The following is a 14,379-nucleotide window of genomic DNA, read 5'->3' as shown; positions in this document are numbered from 1 at the left end:
TTATTTATTTTTGAAGGAGAGAGAGAAAGAGTGTGAGTCAGGGAGGGGCAGAGACAGTGGGAGACACAGAATCCAAAACAGGTTCCAGGCTGTGAGCCGTCATCACAGAGCCTGATGCAGGGCTCAAACCCATGAGTCTTGAGATCATGACCTGAGCCGAAGTCAGATGCTTAACTGACTAGCCAGCCAGGCGCCCCATCTGGGCCACTGTTTCTGGGCTTATGTACCATGACCGAGGACACATGGCTTATATGTAGCAGAATTAAGATTTATACATGGCTGTCTGCTGTCTGAGCATGGGGACTTCATTCTTCATTGCCACAAATAGAGCCTTCTGCCTGGAGAGGCTCTCCCCTTCCCCAAGACTGATTTGGTGACGGCTTTTAGAATTTCAGTGAGTAACATGAAATCTTGAAGGCAAGTGATAAATGTCAGGATGCTTCAAAGGAAGAAATGTGATTGTTTGGTTTGTCATAAGTTATCAGATAATTATCAGAGATTGGATTGGTATTTTATCAGTAGAAATATGAAGTAATGGCAACTGACTGATGGCATATAATAGAGGAAGGAAGAGAGGGTCTTGGAGGCTGCATTATGGTAGTTCTGAGGAAAATAAGGAGAAAGGACTCAAAGCCTTCTAGAATAGGCTATCAAAGGGGAAAAAGGAAGAAGGAAAGATGGATAGCCTGTTGTAGTTGAGAACACGCTGAAGAGAGAGCATAATGAGAAAATGGGTGATGTGAAATAACCTTCTTTCAGATAGCTTAACTGAAAAGAATGTAGTTCATACCGCATGTCTCCAACACTAATAAAACTGCTGTTCCCTAAACTGTTTGCTAAATGGCAATGGCTAAGAAGCCAGAGAGAACTGGGGAAAGATTGGTATCCATGAACACTCCCTTTGGTGGGAGAGATCCTTCCAGTTTGAATCTTTAGGCATTTACATTTATGAGAGAAACTTGAGTTGAACCAGCAGTTGTCAAATGAACGAGTGCTGGCATGAACTTCCCAGTTTTGTCTTATACCACAAAGCCCTCAAAAGTCCTCCTATATAGGATTGGTCCTGGAAACAGATCTTACTGGAGAGGAAAAGGTGAGGACATGCTGCTTTTTCTCTGTGCCCCATAGTTTTAATTGAGCCTCAAGTGAATTTCCTTAGAAGTCAATGGTGGCTCCATGTCCCAGAAGGGACAGGGGAAGTGTGTGAAACAAGATGAGAGGTGGGACCATTATTCCCAGAACTCTTCTGACTTCTTTTTAGACCCTGGTCAAGGATAGAGCTGTTTGTTGTAATAAAATATCCAGTAGCAGGAAGTTGAAATGGAGGTTATACTAAAAAAAGACCCCCCAAACAAAACAAAACAAAAACTCATGCTAATTTTAGCTCCATTCAAAACCTAGGGGGAAAAAATCAATGTTTACAAAATTAAGATTAATGGGCTGCCAAAATTCAACTCATTAGTTAGCAACTATGTAGTGATGAAGTTTGTGCTGGTTGGATTTAAAGGAAATTAAAACTATCATTGGGAATGCCTGTCCCCTTAACATTTTGGCTTAATGATTATGGACTTTTCTACTAAAAGTACTGGTAGCCAAGGAGTGGGTCTAAAAATCCCTAGCTAAGAATTTACCCACTTCACTTGACATGGAGAGGGTCTTGTCAGGATATGTTGAGTGCTGAAGATCATCGTTATTACAGCTTAAAAGCTTTTACAGATATTGATCCAGACATTAGAGTGACCCTCCTTGTGTAGATAAAACACTCCCAGAGACTTGAAGGAAGTGTACCAGGAAAAGGCAAACACTGAGACTTCTTCCTTTTTGACAAACATGGAACTCTTTTCCTCCTTCCAGGAAGTACTGTGTTGAGATGAAAGCTATGGAAATCCTAGGATGGGTTTGAACTGGTTGTGTGTAAAGGTTTTGCCTTATACAATATCTGTGGGCATAAGGTGGACATATGGCAGGCTGGCCTAGGGGGATAATTGCAGAAAAGGATGATAGAACTGAGTGTGTGTATAACGCTAAGCTGAGGTAACACAGGCAGAAGTTTCTAGCACAATGTCTGGCACAAAATAAGGAGTAGAATGGTCATTTGGTATTTCTATTTTTATAGTCACATTTATTTATTTTAGTTCAACGTTTACGTTTAGAGTTGCTTTATTGCTTCTTTGGGAAATCTGAATTTAACCTTCTGACTAGTGATCAGTATATCAGAAAAATGATATTTTACTTCATGTAGGTCTTATAACCAGCATTGGCCTGTAAGAGTTCTCTGATTTCAGAAAACAGTGGTGAACATTGGTCTTTGAAAATTCCAGGGGCACCTGGGTGGCTCAGCCTGTTAAGCATCTGACTCTTGACTTCAGCTCTGGTCATGATCTCACAGTTCATGGGTTCGAGCACCACATCGGGCTCTGTGCTTTCAGTGAAGAGATTCTTAGCTTGGGATTCTCTCTCTCCCTCTCTCTCTCTCTGCCTCTCCCCTGATGACACTCACATGCTCTCTCTCTCTCTGTCTCTCAAAATAAATCAATAAACATTAAAAAAGAAAATAAAATTCCCTTAAGGTTCTGTATGAAATGTAATTCTGGATTTCCTTGAGCCTGATTTCTCCATGTTATATGTGGAAAGAAGTTAGCAGTTATAGCAGGTGGTTTTCAAAGGAGCAAATGGAAGAGTACATTCTTTCACAGAAGCTTTATAGGTGGAAGGGGCCTTCAGAATCCTCTGAATGTAAATGAGGCTTACTGTTCACGTGAAGAAACTGTTTTCTCCAGAGTCACAAAACTAGTTAATGACAGAGAAGGGATTAGAGGCCAGCTCTTTTGATTTCTGGGCCAATATTCCTTTTCCTCAGTAGAAGATTAGAAACCTCTTATTTTTTGTCTAAGTCTTCTGAATAGCCTGCTGAGGCCATGTAAATTATATGCTGGATAAAACATAGGCTGACTTGAAAGGACACCTTTCCTTACAAGGTGGTGGGAGACAGGTCAGTGGGATTGAGTGTGTTTTTATTGCAGTCTTTCCATGCCCAGTTGCTGACTGTCACAGGCTAGCCCAGAAGGATGGGCAGGATTAAAGGATCTATAGCTAGTCCCTCCCGGGCCATCATATAACCACAGGTGTGGTTTTTCTTTTACTGTAGATCAGCTACCAAGAGACTGCTCTGAGTGGAAACAACATTCCCTTGAGGAGTTAGGGAAGATGGGGAGGGCAGCTTAAGATTCCATGGAGTAATATGAGAATTCTCTGCAACAGTGGAGTCTGGCAATACTTCTGTCTTTGCCCATCCTTAGTCTGCTCTCGATTCTGAAAATGCTAAGTGAAGGATGCAAAAGAAAGACTATTCCTTACACTTACCCCTCAGTGTATGTTTGTGCCTGTTTGGGAGAAGAGAGAGCGATGCTAGGTTCATGAAATTCCTACATATTAGTAGAGATTGGAGGGTTTAGCTAGGAGAAAGCAAAGAATACATCAATGGAATAGGGGAAAAGAATAAATAAGAACTAGAGCTAAAAATAATTTCAGGTTGCTAATCATTATAAAGCTGATTAATTTAAAAGAAGTTAAAAGTGCAGATAAGATCCTGGGTAGCTACTGCATCACAGAATCTTTGAGACCACAGTTTCCAGTCAGTAGATGTTACCAGAAGAGTTAATTAGCCCAAACTGTGGCTGCTAGTTCTTTAGCTGTCTTCAACTTGAAGGTTTTTTTTTTTAATAAGTTTTAGAGCTAATTAGGATACACCTGGGACTCATGGCTAAAGCCAATAGAGTTTCCCCTGGGGGAGTTACTTTTTATATACCAAAATTTAAAAAAAGGAAAAATGTCAGATGAAAACATCATCTTTAGATTCAGGAAAAAAAAATGGCATAACCATTTCAACTCAGCAGACCACAAGGCCAAACAAGCTTTGGCTAGAATTGAATGCTGTGTGCTTCTGTTCAGAGAAGAGGATGCTTCCCAGATGTGTCTGGGGGACTACCTGCCTCACTCTTATTTATCATCAGCTCTCACACAGGATGTGGTGTCGCTGGCTGGTAATCTGGAAATGGCCTGTTTATTTTTACAGATCTGTAGAAGAGACTCAATAGTTGTAAAGGATGGAAGAGTGCAAAGCAGCTTGGAACTCACAACAAAGGAAACCGGGACGAAAAAAATTAGATAAAACAACTGTGACCATGGGATCTGCTCCTTGTGCCTGTCGAACAAAGGTGCTAAATGGATTTTCTCATTTCAAAGGAAAGCCAATTCTTCCTCCCAACCCTGCAGCCCATGATTGTAGAACATCCAGACACCATTTTTTTTTTTTTTTTTTTTAAGTTCAGGGAACCTTGGTATTCTTTTCAACACCAGGACTGGTTGGTTCCTTTATGAGTTTCCTAAAGAAAAGAAACCTGCCCCACCAGAGCTGCTTAGGCTGGTGATTCTCTGTCTCAACCAGGCCTTTCTGGATAATTTCCCTCATGTTAAAACCCCGCAGCAGACTGGAGAAAGAGGATTCTCCAAATGCTTGGCTGGGATAGTGTTGCTGCTAAGTTCCTGCTTCTCCTGAAGTGTTATCCTGAGTGTAACAACTTTCTGTTCTCTCTCCTGAGAAGAGATATGCCTGAGGTGAGTCTAGTCCCTCCATGGAACCTCTTGTCTGCTGTCTCCAAGATGCAAAAGCTGATTTCCAATTGAATACTCTTGAGTACTTGCTTACTATCAATTAGTACTTTTGTCTAACAGTCAGATGCTGAAGAAATGTGGAAGAAGTACTTTATATTTTTCGTATATTCAGGAAATGAACAAACAAATAAGCCCAGTGTACAACACCCAGAGAAACAAAGAATGAAAAATACTGATGGGCGGAAAGAGCTGAGAATTGGGGCTTGTAAGTGACAGAGCTAGAATTAGAACTTGTAGTCACGAAGGACTAGGCAGTGTGAGACGGTGGTGTACTGTTGAAACACTTTGCCTTGTGCAAGCACATTGGGCTCATATATAGTTGACTTTCTCCAAGGGAGAGTTTGGGGAAGCCAGGGTATATTTATCAGCTCTATCTTTTCCTCACTTGCCTTCCTCTCCCCAGAACCAGGGATGTGGTTGCTCCCTGGCTCAAGGAATGCTTGCATATGGGGGACCACCCAGGCTACATGCCCGTGACCGCTGCAGAGTCACCACGGCAGCAGAGAATGAGCTGGCTTTGAAGTTCAGGGATAGGAGGACCAGGGCTATTTCTGGTTTGGCATGAGGTAACTCACAATTTGTGTAACCCTGCCCCCAATATCTGCCAAGAAGGGACACCGTACTACGTCGACTACATTAAAAAAGAAACAAGGGGCGCCTGGGTGGCTCAGTCGGTTAAGCGTCCAACTTCAGCTCAGGTCACGATCTTGCGGTCCGTGAGTTCGAGCCCCGCGTCGGGCTCTGGGCTGATGGCTCAGAGCCTGGAGCCTGCTTCCGATTCTATGTCTCCCTCTCTCTCTGCCCCTCCCCCGTTCATGCTCTGTCTCTGTCTCAAAAATAAATAAACAAACAAACAAAAAACCAAAAACCTGCAAGTCAGAAGAAATAATCAATAGTGTGGGTGTGCAGCAATTTTGCTGTTGGTGGTGGCAGGTGGTGGCAGAGGGTGGGGAGTTCGTCGTTGACTGCATGTTTGTGAACATGAGACCTCTGTACCATCTGAAGGTGAGTGAATTATTTCATAGTCAGATGTCTCAGAAATGCTGGCCAGTCTTCATATGATGCAGCGATGTGAAGCTTTCCACGTTTCCAAAAGTGAGTCATGAAATCTGCCTCAAAGTATAGCTAAACAACAACACCCTGTGGATCTGTAGCAGTTTTGATGGAACTGACAGAGTCAAGTTTCCACCATTTGCTAACTATGTAACTTTGGAAGAGTCCTAACCTCCCTGCCTCAAATCCTTTATCTTTAGCATGGAGCAAATGCTACCTACTTCAGCAGGTTCTTGTGAGGATTACAGGACACATTGTGTGTAAAGCCCTAAACGTGGTGACTAGGTTATACAACTAATCAAGAAATGCTGATTATTACTTGTTAGGTAGGTGGCTTTATGATTATATTAAGCTTTTTGTAAGATTGGCTCTTAATATGTGGAAGTCATTGAAAGTCCAGCCAAGCTTGAGACCAACCAAAGGGATATGGTTTGGCTTCATTATCTAAGCTGTGAGCCAAGCCGTCAAACAGGATTGAACACATGTTAGGAGAAAAAATATATTAAGTGATGAGGTGGGTGTGACTGAGACCATAAAGAATCAATGCCACAATATTATTATTGGTTTGGCTCTTCATCATCTATAAACATTGAGCCTGGTTTGAGTGGTTCAGTTTCAGACTCATTGACAGGTTCTTCATTTTACTTTTAAAATCTTGGGCATATTAGGGAAAAGCTTTACACATTTTTGTACTCTCTTTTAAAGTGTCACTATGCCTGGCTAATACATACTTCATATATCCTTGTCTTGTATTTTGTAAAGCATCTCCAGGTTTTTGATCTAATAAACATTGTGTTTTTCAAATCAAATTCAGTTTGAGATTGAATTAGATGGCAAATAATGAAGTGGCTTTATCACATGGTACCAGGAACTTAGAGATTGGAAGCTTTGCCTGTATTCGTCTTTGTATTCCCAAGATCTGTGCTCCCTGAGATTAGTGGTGACCATGAGCAAAACCATCCTCTATACTCATTTGGGTTCTTTGGGAAACACAATATTTCCATGAAAGAAATCCCAAAACATTCCTTTGGGAAGAAGTATTGTGTTTGTGTTGCTTAGAACTTGAACCTCTTCTAGGGCTATGCCTGTTTTCTTTGGGTCATAAGTCAGAAGCCAGTTAGGAAAAAAGAGAGGTAACAATGATCGAGACCTTGTAGGAAACTGAAACAGTGTCTCTGATCAATAATGCAATCTACCAAGGTGGAGAGGGGGAAAAAAAAATGAAGGCCTGGTATCACACGGAGACATTTTCTGGGGAAAAAAAAAAAGATAAATGAAGGCACTTGGGTGCCCTCAGTTAAGCATCCAACTTCGGCTTAGGTCAGGACCTCCTGGTTGGTGGGTTTGAGCCTTGTGTCGGGCTCTGTGCTGACAGCTTGGAGCCTGGAGCCTGCTTCAGATTCTGTGTCTCCCTCTCTGTCTTCCCCTGCCCTGCTCACGCTTTGTCTCTTTCTCTCAAAAATAAAGAAACATTAAAAAAAAAAAAGATAGGGGAATCTGGGTGGCTCAGTCAGTTGCGCGTCTGACTTCGGCATAGGTCGTGATCTCACAGTTTGTGGGTTCAAGCCTCGCATCAGGCTCTGTGCTGACAGCTTGGAGCCTGGAGCTTGCTTCAGAGTCTGTGTCTCCCTCTCTCTCTGCTCTCCCCTGCTCTCATTCTGTCTCTCTCTCAAAAATAAAACATTAAAAAAGTTTTTTTTAAAAGATAAATGAATGTTTCCCTAGAATATGTATCATTTTAAATATTTTCAGTCAAATTTCTCTAGTTTTTGCCATGTATCCTTTGCTATCCAGAGGGCATATGCCTTGTTTCTGTGAATAGATTTTTGTGAGGGCAGCATCTGTTTATATTTGTGTTTGTTTAGTGCCTAAGTTCAGTGCCTGGTATTTACTGAACTTTGCAATAACTTACTGAATAAGAGACTTTTGACCAATTGCAAGTAAGTACTCTCTGAATTATCATGGGAGTTTGTTCCTCCCATCCCCTCAGTTCTTGAATTCTGAACAGACTAAGACAACTTAGGTGTCCACAATTCTTTGTTTCCTCTGTTCAAACCTTCCCAATATGCTTTAACACCATCCTTTACAAATGTAAAGTTTTTCTAACCATCTTTTTCCTTTCGTAAGATTTGTAATTTTCTTCAAGTCTTTTGTTTTTATTTAAAAAAATTTTTTTTCAACGTTTATTTATTTTTGGGACAGAGAGAGACAGAGCATGAACGGGGGAGGGGCAGAGAGAGAGGGAGACACAGAATCGGGAAACAGGCTCCAGGCTCTGAGCCATCAGGCCAGAGCCCGACGCGGGGCTCGAACACGCGGACCGCGAGATCGTGACCTGGCTGAAGTCGGACGCTCAACCGACTGCGCCACCCAGGCGCCCCTGTTTTTATTTTTAGAGGTGATTTTAACATATCAGATAACTTGGAAGTGTCAGGCCAACTCATTCGTCTTGTTTCAGTTTAGAAAAATGCTAGCACCAAGTTCTCTTGCTGCCAAAGCATAGATTTCATGCTGTTCGTAGTCTTTCCTACCAAGGGGACAATATACAGGCAATTGCCAGCACTCCTTTGGGACTCCTGACAAAGGAATTTTATTATGCCCACTTTCAGTTGGATGCAGTGAAACCCTTGCCAGGGGCATGGCAGTGGCTACTGCTTATGTCCCAGAATTGCTGTGTGGTCAGGTCAGGGCTTTTCTCTTAATACTTGCTGGGTCAGACTTTCTTGCGGGTTTGTGTGTGGGAGGCAAGGCAGACACTGTGTCAAGGACAGGCCCTCTGCCTCTTGTGTAGGGAAATTACTGCCACATGAAAGTAGGGCAGGAAGCCAGGACTGTCCCGGAGCCTTGGCTTTCAGATATTTTGCATCCTCTCCGGTGAACAGGAGCATTTGTACTGGGGCTAGAGAATTGTGTTCCTGGAACATGAGCTCCCTACTGCCATCCTCTCCCAAGTTGAAAGTCAGGCATCTTTGGATGCCGCGGGAAGTCATGTATTGTGACCAGACTGCCTGAGGGAATTCAGCCATCGAAAAGGTTGCCTAACTTAGCTGTGTATGTAAAGTTACCCATCTAAGTTAGGAGTAAATGTTTCCATCCAATCTCATTGTCCCTTCCTGGGCACACAGAATCTTTTTAGCAAGAACTATAACCAACACTACTAATTCAGTGTAAATTGTATGTAAGTTCCTATTTGAACTGAAAAGAACCCAGAAGCAGCTATTAGTGTCCTTCAGGGGATGGTAAAAGTATAGATTCACGTCAAAAATACACCATGTGGGGCTCCTGGGTGGCTCAGTTGGTTAAGCATCTGACTTCAGCTCAGGTCATGATCTCATGGTCGGTGAGTTCGAGCCCGGCGTCGGGCTCTGTGCTGGCAGCTCAGAGTCTGGAGCCTGCTTCAGATCCTGTGTCTCCCTCTCTCTCTCTCTCTTTCTCTACCCCTCCCCACTCACACGCTGTCTCTTTCTCTCAAAAATGAATAAATGTTTTAAAAAATTTAAAAAAAAAATTACACCATGCATGTTGTAAAGACTGACCAGATCAAAGATCTTTGATTCCACTTTCAAAGGAGTAGCCGTGTGAAGTATAGGCTTAATACCTGAAAGTTGATTAAATACAGAGATAATGGTGTATAATAATTATAGCTACGGATTATCTAATACAGACTAACTAGTTAATAAACTCAGAAGTTTAATTGGATCAAACTAACTATTTATATATGAAAATAATCACCCCCTGGTTGAAAATTACAACTTTTATTTGGGGAATCGAAGAGTCATCTGATGAGAGTGAAAACTATCTCTTCAGGAAGGAACTAAGGCAGTTCTCATCATCCTTGTGACCAATACTTTCATCCTTAGGTGCTTTGATTTTAAAAAGATAAGGGAGCAATGATAATCAGATAGACTGCATTACTAGAAGAACCTCGACATTTTTTTTTTTTAATTTTTTTTTCAACGTTTATTTTTTTGGGGACAGAGAGAGACAGAGCATGAACGGGGGAGGGGCAGAGAGAGAGGGAGACACAGAATCGGAAACAGGCTCCAGGCTCTGAGCCATCAGCCCAGAGCCCGACGCGGGGCTCGAACTCACAGACCGCGAGATCGTGACCTGGCTGAAGTCGGACGCTTAACCGACTGCGCCACCCAGGCGCCCCAGAACCTCAAAATTAAGAGGGTGCTATGTAGAGGATTTCTGCTGCTAGTAGAGAATAATTTCCTCTGCCTTTGCATTATTCATCTCATGTAAATTTTGTTGAAGCTCATCACTGTGATTATTTCATTTATCACATTTTATATGTTTAGAGCACAATTTCCACAGTAGGATCTTTTTTTCTTTCCAGACTAACATAAATATATGTATTCTTTTTTTTTTTTTAACGTTTATTTATTTTTGGGGGACAGAGAGAGACAGAGCATGAACGGGGGAGGGGCAGAGAGAGAGGGAGACACAGAATCGGAAACAGGCTCCAGGCTCTGAGCCATCAGCCCAGAGCCTGACGCGGGGCTCGAACTCACGGACCATGAGATCGTGACCTGGCTGAAGTCGGACGCTTAACTGACTGCGCCACCCAGGCGCCCCAATATATGTATTCTTAATGGAAAAAGGAACCTTTTCAGAAGAAGGTGCCTGACACACATCACCTGAGCTCATTGCATTCAGAACTTACTGCAGTATGACCTTCCTCTATCATGAAGTCTAGAAGTGGGCTTTTTAGGCCATGCACCGTGTACTTATGCACCTGCAACAGATGATTTAATATGCTCACAACTACCCTGTGAGATGGGAACAATAATCCTCAGTTTGATGACTGAGATTCTTGGGTTCATTGACGTCCTCACAACTAGATTTACACAACTACTAGATTTACGCAACTGCTAGAATGGGAGAGCCAGGACTCCAAACCAGGGTTCTCTGATGGTAGAATCCATATTATTTTTAGTCACATTCAGTGCAAGGGAATTCAGCCTCCTGGAAAGAAATCCTGGGTTTTGAAAGGTCCAAAATGAAGATATACCTAGTTGGAATGACTCTGACAGTGTCCTGAAACTGCTCTGTGAGTTCTCTTGGAACTCTCCCGACTGGGTTAGTTTTGTAGATTCATTTAACTTCAGCATTGGGAAGAGGCTGAAAGATCATGCAGCCTAACTCCCAAGAGGCTGCCTGTGCTGGACGCTGTCTAAGTTCTCTTGAGGCAGTCAGTTCCTTCTTTGTTGGGAAAGCACAACGCATTGAAGTTCTTTATATTCAGCCAGAATAAGCTACAGAAGAAGCCTGATCCATTTTCGGCATAATAGTCTTAAAGATATTTGAAGGGAATTCCAGATTCCCTCTATTTTTTTTCTGAGCTCAGTCCCAATGCTTTCAACTGCACTCTGTAGGATATGGTTGTATTTTTTTTGACCCTGTATTCTGTTCCCTGAGTGCTGTGCAGTCTTATAAGGTAGCATTAAGATCTAAGCACAAAGCGTCCAGGATGGAAGTAACCAGTGCACACTGGAATAGGACCATCACATAGGGAATTTCACATTTGGAAACCACACAAAGTGTTGTGATTTAATTCTAGCTGAGCTTCCTTCAAATTAACCCCTCACCCCAAAAGATGAAGGTCTCAGTCTGCCTCCAAACTCAAGAATCCTGAAATCTTGCCATAGCTACAGGAAAGAACCCTTAGGGAAGAGAGTCAAAGAGTACATTTGTTTCTAGCAAAACAGGCAAGGAGATGGAGAGGCAGGTTTTAGCATAGTAGGTACTTGTCACATACTCTGATGCTCTAAACTTGTCTTTGAGTCTTAATGGGGATAAGGTGTGGAGTGACCTGTCAGAAGCAAATGATTAGAAACTGTATTTTCTCAAATGTCTAAGGGATATTAAGAGACAGAAGTCACTGCTTCTTCAGACAGACTCTGATTCCAATGAAGGGTCAGTGATTTTGTTCATCTGTTAGTTCTTGCAGTACCCTGGGACACAATTCATTATGGCCAGAATGGATTTGCTGTACATAGGAGTCATACTTCTAACCTGCCATGTCCATAGGTATGTGAGGATCTAGGATGAAGCTGAGAGAATTCTATCCTGCTGGTTCATACTCAGAAGGTGGGAATATATTTTTTGTATCTTTTGGAGCATATGTATGGGTATTATTGGCACACAATGAATTTTCTATTCCTTTTGTGAAAATGTAAGATGACAGAATAATTTCCAAAAGGGTAAATTGAATACATGGATAGTATATTATGTTCCATTTCAATTAGTAGAATAGGTATAAAATTTGTATGAAAATATAATCAGATATTTATTTGTTGCATTGAGTTTAGATACTCCTAATAGACAGCTGGAGGGTATTCAGTACTCTGTGGATCAGATTGGAATTAGTGACCTAAGTTGTAAAACCCCCTGTTTCATGTTCATCAAGAATATCATTGTATTTAAATTTCTGGTACATTGAAAGGTAAAACAAATCATATTTTTATTTAAACATTTTTTTTAAACGTTTATTTATTTTTGGGACAGAGAGAGACAGAGCATGAACGGGGGAGGGGCAGAGAGAGAGGGAGACACAGAATCGGAAACAGGCTCCAGGCTCTGAGCCATCAGCCCAGAGCCCGATGCGGGGCTCGAACTCGCGGACCGCGAGATCGTGACCTGGCTGAAGTCGGACGCTTAACCGACTGCACCACCCAGGCGCCCCAATCTTTTATAATATAATAGCATGCATCTTTCAACAATTTAAGAATAAATGGAAGAAAAAGTCTTAAAAGTAAAGTCCTTTAAGACATCTGAATTTGAGATGTAAACATTTTCACACCTCCGTGTGTGTGTGTGTGTGTGTGTGTGTGTGTGTGTGTGTGTGTGTATAAACTTTATCTCTTCAAAGCTGTGTTTAGAGATGAGGTAGGAAGGCATACAAGCACCTGTTTTGCACTGACGAACTTCAAGAGGCATTTTATGTGGGGATGAAATAATTGGGCCCATTAAAAAATTGGTATATTTTTATCCTGAAAAAAGCCCTGCAATGTTTCTGTATCTGGGCTTGCCAAAAGTGCCCATATTTCCCACCTCCTTAACATAAATCTAACTCATATATTCTGTGTACAAGCACCCATGCACAGAAAGCTTCTGAAAGGGAAAATTCTTGAAAGACACAGAACAAAGAAAGAGAAGAAGAGTCCTTTAACTGTAAAGCTGTAATTTATTAAGTGTCTTTAGAATCCATGTAAGGGGCCTTTCTCTTTTTGTTCTTCTCTTGTAGGTCTCTAAGCCCACTGATGACAGGAAAATCTTCAGTGGTTCCAGAGACAAGCTGCTGGAAATCCTGCACATTTATCTTCTAGAAGGAAGTGAGCTGAGTAGGATAGTGGTACCTTCAGAAGGTACCTACCCCAAAACTTGAAAGAACTCCAAAGTAAACCATGTCCATTTCCTGGACCCTAAAGTGGCTCATGAAAGTCAGGGTCCACTTGCTTAAGGTTAGGTGATTTCAAGCCTTGAGATTCTAAGGGGAGAGTGAAGGTGGGAAAGGGGATGGTGAATAGATTGTGAGGACTTATCAAATCATAGGACGTCTCTTTAATTCCAAGCATCATGTTCTATTTCACATTGTATCTTTCAATTAAAAAAAGGATAAGGAAATGTGTCTTTTTTAAAAAAGATATTTTACTCTCTTAGTATTCAGTACATAATATATGAGTGCACATTCATCATTCATTAGATCTAGGTAGATCACAACCTAATTTACAAATTCAAAAGCATAAGTCAGATCAACTCAATTGCTCAAGGCCATGTATTTGTAAGCCAGGAGTATGCACTGAATATTTCCTGTCCTTGGACTGCTGTACTGGGCTATGCTGATTTTCTATAAGAATTTGTTCATATGTTGAATTTAACACAGTTTTGCTTAGCAGTTTATAACACTTCACCTACGTGCACTTGTGTAATATAAAGTATAAAATTAAGTCAATGATCTACAAAATTCAGAGCAAAGTAATCTAAATCATTTGGATCTTCCTAGAGATTCTGATTTCTTTTTTTTTTAATTACACAATTTTTTAAATGTTTATTTATTTTTGAGAGAGAGAGGGGGTGGGAGGGGCAGAAAGAGAGGGAGACACAGGATCCGAAGCAATCTCTAGGTTCTGAGCTGTCAGAAAAGTGCCTGACATGGGGCTCGAACTCAGAACTGTGAACTATGACTTGAACTGAAGTTGGACACTTAGCCACACAGTAGCCCCAATTTCTTTTTAACCTGAAAAAATAGGTAATTACTCGATAGCCTTAGCTCTAAGATATATCTGACAGGCTATTTTTATTTGTTTGGTTTTCAGAAATCCTATCCATGCGTTCTGCCCTCTATAGTTTTTAGCAAAATGAATCAAAGCCACTCTGTACTCAAAGATAACACCAGTGTTGTCTTTTTTTTCCTTCTAAACATTGCAGTGCTTTACTTAAAGTGCTATGCAGTAAATTTACAGGGAAAGAAAAATTTTATTAAATTATAACTGAGAGGAGCTGATTTTTTTACATAGCAAACAAAAAATTCCTTCATGAAAGGCTATAAAACCCATATTATTTACCAGAGAGACCTTTCCTGTCTCCCAGGTAAACACTTACAGTGTGTAGACGTGTGTAAATACATATTTAGGAGTGGCTAAA

The 14,379-nt window shown here is 41.4% G+C and overlaps 1 long non-coding RNA gene across 1 annotated transcript; it reads left to right on the top strand.

Annotated features, from left to right (window-relative positions):
- The first annotated feature begins 2,517 nt into the window (after positions 1-2,517).
- Positions 2,518-13,363, top strand: LOC121013438 (uncharacterized). Its single transcript, XR_005782709.1, has 3 exons — positions 2,518-4,617; positions 11,675-11,823; positions 12,980-13,363. It is a non-coding gene; the product is annotated as an uncharacterized LOC121013438 (long non-coding RNA).
- The last annotated feature ends 1,016 nt before the right edge of the window (positions 13,364-14,379 follow it).

The sequence above is a fragment of the Herpailurus yagouaroundi genome, unplaced genomic scaffold (genome assembly GCF_014898765.1).
Source record: "Herpailurus yagouaroundi ecotype Mexico unplaced genomic scaffold, PumYag 29, whole genome shotgun sequence".
Lineage (NCBI taxonomy): Eukaryota > Metazoa > Chordata > Mammalia > Carnivora > Felidae > Herpailurus > Herpailurus yagouaroundi.
The sequence above is the reverse complement of the archived record's forward strand: the minus strand, read 5'-3'. Positions and strand labels throughout refer to the sequence as shown.